This window comes from Equus quagga, chromosome 15 (assembly GCF_021613505.1).
Source record: "Equus quagga isolate Etosha38 chromosome 15, UCLA_HA_Equagga_1.0, whole genome shotgun sequence".
NCBI lineage: Eukaryota > Metazoa > Chordata > Mammalia > Perissodactyla > Equidae > Equus > Equus quagga.
In genome coordinates, this window is record NC_060281.1 from 2652074 (window position 1) to 2666440 (window position 14367).

The following is a 14367-nucleotide window of genomic DNA, read 5'->3' on the forward strand; positions in this document are numbered from 1 at the left end:
ATGTACGTGTGTGATACTAACTCAGCTCGATTGTGCTCACTGACTCTGATTCTGGGAGTGCCTTCCAGGTTGGTCTGGTAATAAGTGATGGTAAAATTGATCCTAACCCATCAGGCTAGCAAAGTTGCATCTACTGTGGAAAAGGAAAATATTAAAAATTGCACCCCTGGCAAAAGTCACACATTGACGACAGCTTTTTATTTCAGTTTGAGCTTCATTCCCAGTTACGTGATAATACTGTACCCAAATGTTGAGAAAAGCTAATGAAATACTACAAAATGTCAACTGTAAAATTAATTTTAGTGGGACAAATTGGAGAAGTGGAAAAGAGAGGTTGGTTGGGAGTAAGGCCATCCTAATAATTAGCCATCAGAAAAGGTCTCACTGAGCATGACCAAGGTCACATAGAGGTCAACTGCTAAGGTTCTGAATTATCATGAATCAGAAAGTGAATTATATTCAGAAATCAGTGGAGAAACTAAAGACTTTCAGCTATGCAGCAGAGCAACAATGGGTTACACTTTGATGACAACACTGTCCTCAAGTCTCCAAAAACATGGCAATGGTGACAAGCCAGGCAGAAGTGGGTGAAAGTTGAGGGGGGAGGGCACACAGCTTGACAGCTGGTGAAGGGGCAATTTTAAGGGTCTCATGTAGATACAGATTTCTTATAAACCAGGATGGAAATGAAAGTCTCATCCTGAGGCCAGCGGCAGTTCTTCACATGGTAAGTGATTTCCCTAGGATTGTGTCCAGACAAATGCACCCATGGCTGGACTTGGCAGTAGCTGGACAGGTTGTTGTTCCACAGTCCTTGTGGTCAGAGGCCTTGACTCAGTGTCCAGGCCTGGCTTGCACGTAGTCATCAGTAAATAAGTGTGTAATGAATAGACCATTATACATGCCTTACCCAGTAATTTATTAAGAACATAAAGGAAGAAATCATGGCTTCCATTTCTTTATATTCTTTATACTGTATATGGCATGATAAACATAATTATAGATAATCGTTAAAATTTAATTGGAAGAGTTTTATTTGTATTCTAGAAGAATTACTTTTTGGTCATAACATATGTGGTTGATGCTCATTGACTAGCAAAATTGTGAAACAAGATAGTGTCTATCAATTATAAGAAATAAAGCAAAGATACATGAGTTGATCATTTTCCTGTGCTTAAGTTTTATCTTAAAACAGACATTTATTATCAAGGGACTTACATTCTTATCTGGCATTCGAGCTTGGAAATTTCACTTTCTATTCACAATGCAACAGAGTTGGCTATTATATTAAATGAGATTATATATAGGATTGTATATCGTACAGTATTACCCTGGAATTTTGGCATGCTCACTGTGGACAAACACTAGGAAAGAGACAATGACCAGTTTTCTTGGATGGCTTAATCAGAGTAGTAGAAAACCCCATTGGTTGGACTGTAATTAGTCTTTGGGTGGTGAACATGATGTAACCCACACAGAATTCAAAACATATTACGACGTACACCTGAAAGTTAAATAATGTTATAAACCAATGTTACTGCAATAAAAACAAATTAAGTTTAAAAAAAAGAAAAGAAAGCCCTATTGGTTATGAAATTAGACAGAGTTGTGGCCACATCCTTAATCTGCCACTTACCGAGCTTTGGGCATCGGTTCACCTGCGTGCCAGACCCTCACGTGTAAAAGAAAGGTCGTTCATTCACACATCCTTTGATTGCTTCAAAAAATAAACAAGGGCCTGCCGGGTGGCGCAGCGGTTAAGTGCACAGTCTGCTTCCGAGGCCAGTGGTTCGCCGGTTCGGATCCCGGGTCCAGACATGGCACTGCTTGACAAGCCATGCTGTGGTAGGCGTCCCACATATAAAGAAGAGGAAGATGGGCACGGATGTTAGCTCAGGGCCAGTCTTCCTCAGCAAAAAGAGGAGGATTGGCAGCAGATGTTAGCTCAGGGCTAATCTTACTCAAAAAATAAATAAATAAAATAAGGGAATATATATCAAGTGCTTAAATCAGTGCCTGGCACATAGAATACGCTTATCTGTGAGCTTCTCCTAGTCCTCTTTCTTCTGTTCTTCTATCAAGAGGTCCTCAAAGTGGAGGACAGGGGACGATGGGGTTATTCAGGGAAGGGAGCCCAGACCACTGTGATGGTGGAAGGAACGGCAACTGCCAGGTCTCATTCCTGCTCTTCTACCTCCTTCCCATTCGTGGGTTGAGTCCTCCTGCCCACACCTTCTCATCTTGTTGGGTCAGGTGACTAGTCAGTCTGGGTAGGGCGAAGACTGGAGTGTAAATTCTAGCCAAGGGTGTGACTAGCTGTGTAACTGCATATTCCGCTTAAGTATTACTCTAGGACTTAGTGTCTTTATCCAACACTACTATGCCTGATAACGTTACAGGTGGTGAAAACGGGCTAAGAAGTAGCGCAAGGAACAACTCAGGCAATAAACGGAGAAAGCTCGCCTCCCACTCCCTGAAAGGGTCTCTTGAAGGAAGAGGAAAGGGGTCAAATCTGAGACGACTCCGTCACTGAGCCCTTCGCTCCCCCTGCGCGAAGGCTCCTTGGCTGGAGCGCCGACGACTGCAGAGCGCCATCTGCTTCTGGACACTGGAACTGCAGCGGAGTCTTCCGATTGCCTGAGCGGGGGAAGCGAATCCTTAGAGGGCGACTACTAAATTCCAGATTAATTTAGAATTATTAAGATTTAGAATTCTTAAATTTAGATTCTGAAATGTAAATTTATTAGAATTCTAAAATTTAGAATTATTAGAATTCTAAATTACAGACGTTGAGTGAGTCCCTATTTCCTCAGAAAAATAAGCATGCTTTGTAACACCTGCTGTTCACTTGACATATTAGAGTTTCTTATGAAAAACAAATGATCCATAGGTAACTACGAGATATAAAACATCATAATATGAAAGATTTATGTACTTTTAAGACAATGTCAGCGCCTCTGTTATGAACTTTTTCCCCCAGAGTTTATGGATGAGCTGCATAAATTTAAATTAACTGTTGTCTTGGTGTATAATGAACTCGTGTATTCTAGAAACAAACAAATTTTTGATAAAATCAGTATTTTACAAAAAGAACAAGATTTCACTTAACCCAACAGTTTTAATTTTAAAAGTATATTTTAATCTTGAATGAAAAATTAAGTTACAGTTCTCTGGAAAATATTTTAAAACAGAGAATGCTCTTGCTGTCTTCATTTTTCTTTGGCTAGAGATTACATTATATATTTCAACTAATAATATATACTACCGTTTTGGGTCAACCTAAGCACTCCTCCAGTGGGTTTACTGTGCACATGTAACCAGTTAGAAATAATTCAGGGGGAGGGCAAAAGGGGTGATTAGGCTCACATGTGAGGGGATGCACTATAATTAGTCCTTGTGTGTTGAACATGATGTAATCTACACAGAATTCGAAATATATTACAATGTACATCTGAAAGCTATGTAATGTTATAATCCAATGTTACTGCAATAAAACAAAGAAATTAAAAAACCCCCCAAAAACATCCATGCTAAACATGTATTTTATATCATTAAAAAAATAAATAATTGAAAGAAGAGGAATAAAATTTTTACGAGAAGGATTTTTTAAAGAGTGAGAATACAGGTTGATGCAGTTAATATGAAATCCATTTATAAAGAGACACTCTGTGCATGGCAACTCACCACGCTGTTCCTGTTGGATATCTACAGAAGCTTTTAAAATATTCATTAGCTACCATAAGGAAAATCACCTGTAGTCTGACGAAAATCTTTCCAGAGGTTCAGATAGAAAAAAAATTACATCATCACTGCTTCAAAATCATACTACTTTGAATTTATATAGCATTGTGGTATCCCAAAACACTTAATAAATCACTCATTTAAAGAGGAAGGGTCATCTCTGACAGAACAACCGCCTTTACACGAGAGACCCTGTAACCTGTATCTTTTGTATTTTTCAGTTATTCTGTCTATAATTGATTAAACTTCTGGGACATCATTTGTTGTTGTTGTAGTTAAAAATGTGTTTGTTAGTTCAGGAAAATATGTAGCTACCTGATGCCAGGATTCAGTGGGTATGGGGAGAAGCAAGCTTCTCAGAAGCCGAAACGCAGTCAGGGCGAGGTGAGCCTGACGAGAGGCAAGGTACGCCGCCTTCAGTGCAGCCACGTCCACGGAGCCCTCAGGAACAGGATCCACGCCTCCTGCCCAGCCACGCACTGCTCTGAAGAGGATTCAACACTCGGTCAGTTGGCCTTAAATTATCACCTTTATTCAGGTGCCAACCCTTCCAAATCATATCGTATTGTTAGTTTCCATAGAAACCATATTTCCAATCATCCAATTCTTCTCCCATATATTGCTTAGGGTTCTAATGCAAAGCAAGTATTGCTGAATTAGTTTTGGGTAAAAAAAACTACACATATCAGACAATCAAGAAGTAAATTCGGGGGCAGGGAGCAGGTAGGAAGAAAGTGGTCAAATTGCTGGCTTTCCAGATAAGACAAAACTCTCTCAGTTTTTTGGGGTTTATTTTTTTTTGAGGAAGATTAGCCCTGAGCTAACATCTGCTGCCAATCCTCCTCTTTTTGCTGAGGAAGACTGGCCCTGAGCTAACATCTGTGCCTATCTTCCTCTACTTTATATGTGGGACACCTGCCACAACATGGCTTGACAAGCGGTCCACACCCGGGATCCGAACCAGTGAACCCTGGGCTGCCGAAGCGGAATGTGCAAACTTAACCACTGTGGCACTGGGCTGGCCCCTCTCTCAGTTTTAGTAAGGGACAAAATATGGAATCATCAAGTTTATCAAAATTAAATTAGAATGTTTTGGACATCTGAATGAAATTAGCAAATATAGTTATGTTTTCATTTTCAAATTAGTTTTTGGTACTCAAAGAAAATATTTGAAATGTCAAGGACTAAAACTATTTGTCAACCAATTTACAAATGTGAACATATATCTTAACTTTGCAAAGAATTATCCAATATATTATTTTTGAAAATATAATTTAATTTGTAAATATTCTTTTTTCCAAAATAGAATTGCTCTCATCTCATGTTTTTTCACAATTCAGGAACCATCTTTCAATATATAACTCTATAAAGATTATTATTTAAAGTTTTTTTCATATAGATAGGAAATTTAAAAATAATACACGAACTATACTATAGTACACCTGAGTAATGAGTGCTCCAAAAGTGTGTTTCTCAGAATCAGTAGAAATATGAAAATTAAAGAAAAAAGTCTTCTATAGGGGATTTGGAAAGAAATTCTAATCTTCATGGAGCGGCTGCAGCAGTTGGCAATAAGACAAGAAGGCTGCATCAACAGGGAAGCGAACGCACGAACACAGGGAACTTCGACCAGTTATCCAGAATAGTTTCTCTTGGGATCATGATGAGTGAGCTTACAACATCTGACCAGAAAGAGTCCTAAAACAAGCAGCGTGTTTTGGGGACTTCTTCCTTTTGCTTTGTATTTTGTAAGTTGGATTATGTTCCTGTTATTGCTGGAAGGAGTTTTTCTCTAATCCTCAATTTCTCCTGGCACAGCAACTTTTTATTAGGAAAAATGTCAATTAATTGGCAATGATATCTTGAAACTAATGGTGTTCCATGATAAACGTGTGAATTTTATAATGATATGACCATTCAAGTCTTTAATTCTATGGAGATGAATATAGGAAGGAAGAATTGGCTAAAGTGCAGAGTTGAAAGGGGTGCAGTGGCCAACCTGAGCAGCAAGTCACAGCTGACAGAGTGGGTGGGGTGCTGGCACAGGAGGGTGAGATATATCATCTCACATCTTTTTGTGTGTGTGTGAGGAAGATTGGCCCTGAACTAACATCTGTTGCCAATCTTCCTCGTTTTGCTTGAGGAAGATTGTTGCTGAGCTAACATCTGTGCCAATCTTCCTCGTTTTTGTATGTGGGATGCCGCCACAGCATGTCTTGATGAGTGGTGCATAGGTCTGTGCCTGGGATCCGAACCCATGAACCCCAGGCCATTAAAGCAGAACACATGAACTTAACCATTACACCACTGGTCTGGCCCCATCTCACATCTTTTGAGACATACAACAGCCCCATAGCTGTGGCATCAGTTAAATGAAAAATAAACCCAAAACATTGAGGTTAATGGAAAAAGTCAAGTCTATCAAGTGAAATTTAATTCTCCCTTGGTTTATCTTCCCCCTGCATCTATTGGAATGTTCAGTGGTTCCAGAATATTAGGCTGACCTAACAGTGACAAAAAGATTGATCAAATTCCTACATCTTCTCTATGATATTTTTGATCCATTCCTCTACCATTTTAAAACTATTTAGAGTCCATATTTTCTCCTGTTATAAATTTATACAACAGATGGAGTTTTCTGTTAATTATTGGATTAGACATAAATTATTCAAAATTAATATATATACTAACGTACACTATTAAAGAATGAGACGGCTTACAGTTTTTTGTGTGCCACAGTATAAACTGAAGATAGCATAGTGAACATTTTTCTTCTTTTTGGCGGTCCCAACAGGAATTCTTTTTCCATGTTTGGGGAATTCCCACCGCATGAGACTGAACCCTCCTCCCACTATAAAAGCTGAAAATATGAGATACTGTCTTTCCCAACGAAGTGTACAGTCGGGAGGCAGCAGAGTTTTCACCAGACCGTTTCCGTGGTATGATTTAGTCGCTTGTATGGCCTTGAAGAACCTGCGTGAGTTACCCAGGATCTGCTTAAGAAAATCGTTTTCTGCTTAAATCAAGCAGAGTTAGTTTCGTTCGCTGAATGACAGAGCGAATGAAGAGGTCTGGTTGCAGACCACAATCCCTCGTGGGGAAGGAGGGCCTGGATGGAACTGACAGCAGTGAAAATCCAGCTTATCTTAATTGATAGAACTTCGGGCACTCACAGTATCAAGTTATTTACTACGTTACTTGAGATGAAATACCCCTTGAAGATGAGGCTTTGAGGAATTAAGTGGCCAATCCCCTGGAGCAGTATGAAGGGCTTGAAGCATTAAAGGACTATCAGGAGGGAGGGTTATTTGTAATAGCACCATAAAGTTTATATGTAAAGAGAATGACAAGGTCAAAGCAGATGGCCAAGGATAGCTCTGCTCCACATTTATGGAGCAAATTTATGCATTTGCCTGGATTTGTTCCCGGGCCATACATTTTCCTCAAGGAAATTCACAGCGGGATGGTGACTAACAGAGCACTAATATCAACTAAAGTCAACTCCTTTCACAGAATGTTTGACTTGAATTTTACATTATTTTCCCGTATATTGGAAAGAGGCAAACACCGTTAAACGATAACTAAATCCAACATAGACGAAGAAGTAAGAAAACATCGAACTCTTGAATGTGTTCAAATATCCAGGTCCAGATAAGCGCATTGTGTCATCAGTTAGGCAGGTTAAGCCATAAGGCAGGTTTCAGTCCTTGAAAATGCAGGGTGGGTAAAGATAGGAACGAGTGAGTAGAAACCTGAACACAAGTAGACAGGATCTGAAGACTGGAGGAAGCCAACCAGACTGCTAAGAGTTGCCCCAGTGAGAGGAGCATGTGTTCAAAGTAGGCTCGAGCAAGACTCGAGCAAGCATTGATAGCAGACAATTTAATTTCAAATGCAAGGTTAAGTAGTGAGGGAACCTAGTTAGCCATCCAATTCAGAAGTTCGCAGAATCCACTCGTTGACATTCCCTAGGGAAGGAGGACTTACCGGTGATTGAGTCAATGAAGCCTCAACCACTGGCTTGGGTTCAAGTTCACCTCTCCAGGGGCTGTATTAATTAAGACAACACGAGAACTAAGGCTTAATATGAAGGTAGGAACCCAGCCTGATAATCCAGACCTAGACAGAAGCTGAGAGGGGAATAGAGGATTTGCTCCTCCCACAGGTGACTGACTGCACAGCGGTCTTCATCTGAGCAGCACAGGAGCGAAGGCAGCACAATCGGATTCCCAATACAGGAAACAAAGCTGTTTCCCAGATTCCCTGTCTCGACTGTAAAAACTGACTTCAGGACGTAGATTGATACTGATTTTAAAAATTGTGTGGCATCAAGATGACTGAAGAAAACAAGGATTGAAAAACGACCTCAGAGATAAATCGTGGAGATTTTGTCACCATATTTTAGAGACCACAGGAAAGGGAGTACTGCAGAAGAACAGAGATGAGGAAACATAGCCTCACTTTTCAAAAAAGAAAAAGAGGTGAATCGTTTAAACATTTTAAAAGTCGATTAAAAAATACAGGCATCAAGAGAATGGAAAGACAAGCCAGAGATTGGGAGAAAATATTTGTAAAAGACACATCTGATAAAGAACTGTTATTCAAAATATACAGGTAATTCTTAAAACTCAGCAATACGAAAACAAACAACCCAGTTAAAAAACAGGCCCAAGTCCTTAACAGACTCCTCACCAAAGAAGATAGACAGATGGCAAAAAGCGTATGAAAATGTGGTTCACATCATATGTCATCAGGGAAATGCAAATGAAAACAACCATGAGATGGGGCTGACCCAGCGGCATAGTGGTTGACTTCGCACACTCTGCTTCAGCGGCCCAGGGTTCACAGGTTCAGATCCTAGGCATGGACCTATGCACCACTCATCAAGCCATGCAGTGGCAACATCCCAAATATAAAAAATAGAGGAATATTAGCAACAGGTGTTAGCTCAAGGCCCATCTTCCTTACCAAAAATAAAATAAAATAAAAATAAGACAACCATGAGATACCACTATACACCTATTAGAATGACTAAAATCCAGAACGTGGTGAGGATGTGGGACACCAGAAACTCTCATTCATTGCTGGTGGGAGTGCAAAATGGTGCCGCTGCTTTGGAAGACAGTTTGGCAGCGTCTCACAAAACTAAACGTACTCTTACCATCCAATCCAGCAATTGTATGCCTTGGGATTTACCCAAAGGAACTGAAAACTTTTGTCCACACAAAAACTTGCTTTATTCATAATTTTCAAAACTTGGAAGCAACCAAGACATCCTTCAGAAGGTGAATGGATAAATTGTGATACATCTAGACAATGGAATATTACCCAGCACTAAAAGGGAAAGAGTTATCAAGCTGTGAAAAGACAAGAAAGAAACTGAAGTGCACGTTAGTAAGTGAAAGAAGCCAATCTGAAAAGGCTGTATGATTCCAACGACCTGACATTCTGGAAAAGGTAAACCTTTGGAGATAGTAAAAAGATGAGGAGTTGAGGCGGGGAAGGGATGAATAGGTGGCGCACAGAGGGTTTTTTGGGCAGTGGACATCCTGTGTATGATACATAATTTTCACGTCTTCCACAGTTACCTCAGTTAAGCGGGCTTTGATGGAGAGAATCAGATAGAACTGAGATTTTTATCTTGTGTTGGCTGCATTTCCTGGCACGCTTGCATTCTCTTTGTTAGGTGTGTTATAATGGATAACTCCTTTTCCAACATCCCGAACTTTCTCCTCTGAAAACAGGACCACCTGGAGAACATTCTGCTTTCTCTTCCCATGAGTTCTGATAAGAATGGACTTTGATGGCACTTTCTCTGCTCCTGTGGGTGGCTTTTGTGACCCGGTTTCTCCTCTTGCTTTGATATGTGGATGTTCATCCTGAGCAGTACACTGGGAATGCAGAATCTTTGATAAATGGGGCATTCTGAAGCTTTTACTGGGCTAACGATGGTTCATGCAGACAAGTAGAAATCACAAATGCTGAATGGAACTCCCAAAGTTCCCCGCTAGTCTTTCTGATCAGAGCCCACCTGCTCGTCAGGAAGGTGGGTGGGATCCTGAACTGGCCAGAGCTGCCTCATAGTCAGGGATCTCGTCCAGAGACTCGGTTTAGCTGCTGGGCTGTGCCTGCTGGGGGCATCGTGAGGCCATTCAGTTTCACAGGTCTCTGTGAGACGCGCTGATCCATGCTTTCTGCAACCCTAGGCTCCCAGGATGGATACAGCTTTTAAAGTGCAGCTCTCCTCTTAGATGTCTGTTTTTCTGTTGGCCACATCTGACTATTTTTCTGCCCATTCATTTGTTCCTCTTGGGTCCAAGCCCCTAAAAGGTAGGCCTTCCCCAAGGAACTGTCTTTGTCTCCTTTTTCCTACTGACCAACCCTCTGCTTGGATGACCTTATCTGGTCTCCTGTCTCCTACCGTCTCCTCTATGGGAATGAACCCCAGCTCCCATTTCTAGCCCTGTCCTCTTTCCTAATCTCCAAATTTACAGTTTGAATTGCCTGAGGAGCTTGACAGAGCATCCAGCTTAACATTTTCAAAAGTTATTCTTTACTCCCATACTCTCACTTCTCTGAAATAAAAGAGAGATCTGGCTTTTCCAATTTTTGAAAAAAAATTTTTTAATGACATCACTAATACTCTATTCGCATTGATTAAACATGAAAGCTCAAGTTTTTGTTGTACTCCCTTGTCATAGACTATGTTGCCTCCCATAATCTGTTTAACTTTTAAAATGACACATACGTCTGCCCCTCTTGCTCATTCTAAAGCTGCTCACTAGTTCAGGCCCATTTTGCTTAGGCTATTGCAGTCGTTTTCCATGGGAACCCCCACCTCTACGGCTGGCTAAATGCTGTTTCAACGTTGGTTTTTAAAGTGCGCGGATAATCATGTTAATTTCCTACTTATTATCCCGAATGCCTCCCCATAGTTTACTAACTCACTATAAAATCCTTTCAGACAACTGGACAGCGCCCCCTCCTCCTAACTTTGACTTCATCTTCCACCATATGTAAGAGGAGAGTGAGGGAGAACTCTGCACCACTGACATCAGAATCCCTGTGGGACTGTTAAAATTTGTGTTTCTGGGACATGTCTGCACAATGAAGCCAAACGCCTAAGAGTAGAGGTGTGGAATTTTCAGGTTAAAAATGTTCCTGTCTACTCTAAAGTTTTAGAACCATCATCAAATTCAGATTAAAGAAACTCCTTGTCGATGGCTAACTATGCACTGTGCATTCCTGCCTCCTTTCCTTTGTTCATATTCTGCCCTCTTTCTAGAATGCCCTCTTCCTTCGAATCTCTACCTAATTAAATTCTGTCCATTCTTTGAGAAGAGCACAGGCTCACTGTGGGTGAGCGGTCAGCAGATACACCGAGTGTATGAGAAGTGCACAGGCTCATGGCGGGTGAGCAGCTCAGCAGGTACACCTAGTGTGTGAGAAGTGCACAGGCTCATGGCGGGTGAGCAGGTCAGCGCGTATATTTATTGTAGGTCCAGAAACACGTCTTTCTTTCTTGGCAAGTTCCTCAACTTCTTTATGTCATAATTTCTTTAACGTCAAAGAGATCATTTTGGAGTAAGTGATTCCTAAAGTAGTATTTATCTCCTAAATTATTATTCTTATTTTTATTTCTCTTTTCATGCCTATCACAATCTGCCTAATGTTGTTATTTCTATACTTGTCTTTTCACCTTTAAGCTCTAAGGATCTTAGGAGTACAAACTCCACACTTCTTTGCAACATACTTGCCACACAGGTGTGTTTCAATCAATAACTGATTCATTGAATTCATTTAAAGAGATAAACAGATGTGTAACTTTTCCTGTACTTTGTATCCTGGCTTTTCCTGCCCTGACTATAATAATTGAGGCATATGTACTTCATTTATGTTAATAAATCTGAGATTCCTTCAAAAAATTAAATTTATTTTTTATTTTTTATTTTTTATTTTTTTTAAAGATTTTATTTTTTCCTTTTTCTCCCCAAAGCCCCCTGGTACATAGTTGTGTATTCTTCGTTGTGGGTTCTTCTAGTTGTGGCATGTGGGACGCTGCCTCAGCGTGGTCTGATGAGCAGTGCCATGTCCGCGCCCAGGATTCGAACTAACAAACACTGGGCCGCCTGCTGCGGAGTGCGCGAACTTAACCACTCAGCCACGGGGCCAGCCCCCAAAAATTAAATTTTTTAATATTTGTCAATTAAGTACTACAGTTTTTTGGCATTTTTGTTGTATTAACATAAAAGAATGTGAAGTGTGAGACGTGAAAATCAATAACTCATCGGAAGAAGGGACATTTTTAAGTTCCCTGCAGGAGCACATTGATCATTCAGTGTCCTTAGTAGCTCCTCCAGATGCTTAATAGGCCAACTCCAGGGCAATGTTATCAAAGAAAAAGCTTTATTTGAGAGAAGTGTAACCTGTGAGTTAATTACACTGAGCTCTGAAAAGCAAAAATACCAAAAGAGATTACATTTTATTCTTAAGTATTTTAAGAAATGTGTCTGAAATTTCGCCTGCAGATTAGGAGGCTGTCAAGAGATTTGCCTACTTCAGGATACTGCAGATATAGGCTCTGATGATGAGTAAACATTTCCGCTGGAGTAATTCAAGAGAGAATTAAATAAATAAGCTGTAGCAGGAAGAATGATGGTTAGATACCAGGAGGAACTTGATAGCACTATGAAGTCTAATTTATAAAGTCTTAGAAATAATATTAGGAAAAGGAAGTAAGTAGGCTCTTCCTAGAAGATGAAAAGATTGCTATCTTTTTAGTTTGGTTTATGCAAAGGGGTCAAAAAGCACATCCCACCAATGCCATGTGTCCAGATATAATGAGGGCTTTTTAGGGGAACTGGCAGATAAAGAAGTAGTTGAGAGCACACAGACCACTCCGCTCTCAGGATCCCACGGCTTAGGCCAGACATTGTTTGCTTGTACCATGCCTAACTGTCCAGACGAGACTCCTCCTCAATTGTCTATACCTTATAGGATAGAAGGTCAGGGGACATCTATAGGACCGTGTAACAGTGGAAGCTCCTGTTGAAGCCGGTGGCCCTCTTAGCTAGGAGTGCCTCTGAACCCAGTGGCCGGGATCACCTTCTTCTTCAGCTGTCTGCCTCTGGCTGCAGAACCCGCTGTGTGGTAAGTCACTGCAGGGGGAGGAAAAAACCCCCTAGGACTATTCAGTTTGTCTCTCATCAGTGAGGGCCCTGGCTCTTGGGGATTCGTTAAATCTACACACGTCTGTCAGCTCCAGTGGCTCCAGGTCGTGGCGTTTTCCACGGTGTCCTTGGGAGTATGGCGTTCTGTAGCGTTCTGGGAGGAAGGCATCATTTCAGATCCTGTGACAGACATCCAGCGCCAGCCCAAATGTAGTCCACTACACTCACCTCTCTCACTGATTAAAACCAGAAACTGGGGACAAAATGTAAAAAGAAACTACCTGAATAGCAAGCAGATTGAGGAAGAAAGTCACAATTTGAAGAATGGCTGTACAGCGGAGTTAGTTTCCTGGTTTTCTTTTTTATCTTTTGTTTTTCTTTTTTAAACTCCTTTAGCTCCTAGTTTTGATCCAGGGGTGGGCAGAGTCAGGTGGAAGCAAAACTAAAAACTCCAACAGAAACCACCTTTCTACCCCGAGGGACAGAAAAGTGGGTCCCTGTGAGGCAGAGTATGGGGAAAATCCCTATTTTTTTTCTCTCGTTTTTTTTCTCCAGCCCTCCTGAGACCAGCACCAGCTGTAGAACTGAATTCCCATGACTGTGGAATCTGTGATAATGAAGAACTTCGCATCGCCATGAAGGGACATGGGTGTGCTGATGGCAGGCACCTAACACCCTGAGAATTTGGGTGGAGGAACTAGGAAAATGGCAAAAGGCCAACTGCTGTGTAAAGAACAGAGGGTGGAAACCTGGTTACTTTTTCTCTCTCTGTTTTCTTGAAACTTCACACCGAGGGGACACTCAACACAGAACCGTACAACAGCATGGGGACTAAAACTCTGAGAGAACACAATTTTTTGGCTGGAGGAGCCAGGGGTGTCTGGGAGCCAGAGAATGTGGGACCCATTCCAGAGAGTAGAGAGCTAACCTGACATCATTTGCAGGCTCTGTCCCAAACTGAGCCACACAGACCACAGCCAAGGCAGAAGAGCAAAAGGCTTTGAGAACTAAATTGTGAAACAAACCACCATCTGTGTCCCCGACTAACCTCTGAGGGGCTCACACGTGGGCAGACACAAAGAGCACAGCCCAAACCCTGCAACTGAGCAAGCATTGTTCAGGATGACAGGCAGCTTCCTGGGTGCAATGTGAAACCTTACATGGAGGGCGAGGAGAGACTGGAGAAAGAGCAGACCCGCCCGAATGGGCAGGCCGCAGGTGTAATAAGCAGGAAACTTCCTCAGAGGCTTGTCTTGGGTGCCACAAGACCAGCAGGTCTCCACCCTCGCCAGCCAAATCTTAAAAGTTTACATCGAGGCCTACACAGGGTTCCCTCACATATTCAGTCCAGATGGTCTCAACACCTAACTCTCTCAACGCCGGGTCCTTGAAGCAGCTCCTACTGTGGGAACAGTGGGCAGAATGGACATTCCATGGACAGGGGAGCAGGGAGGAG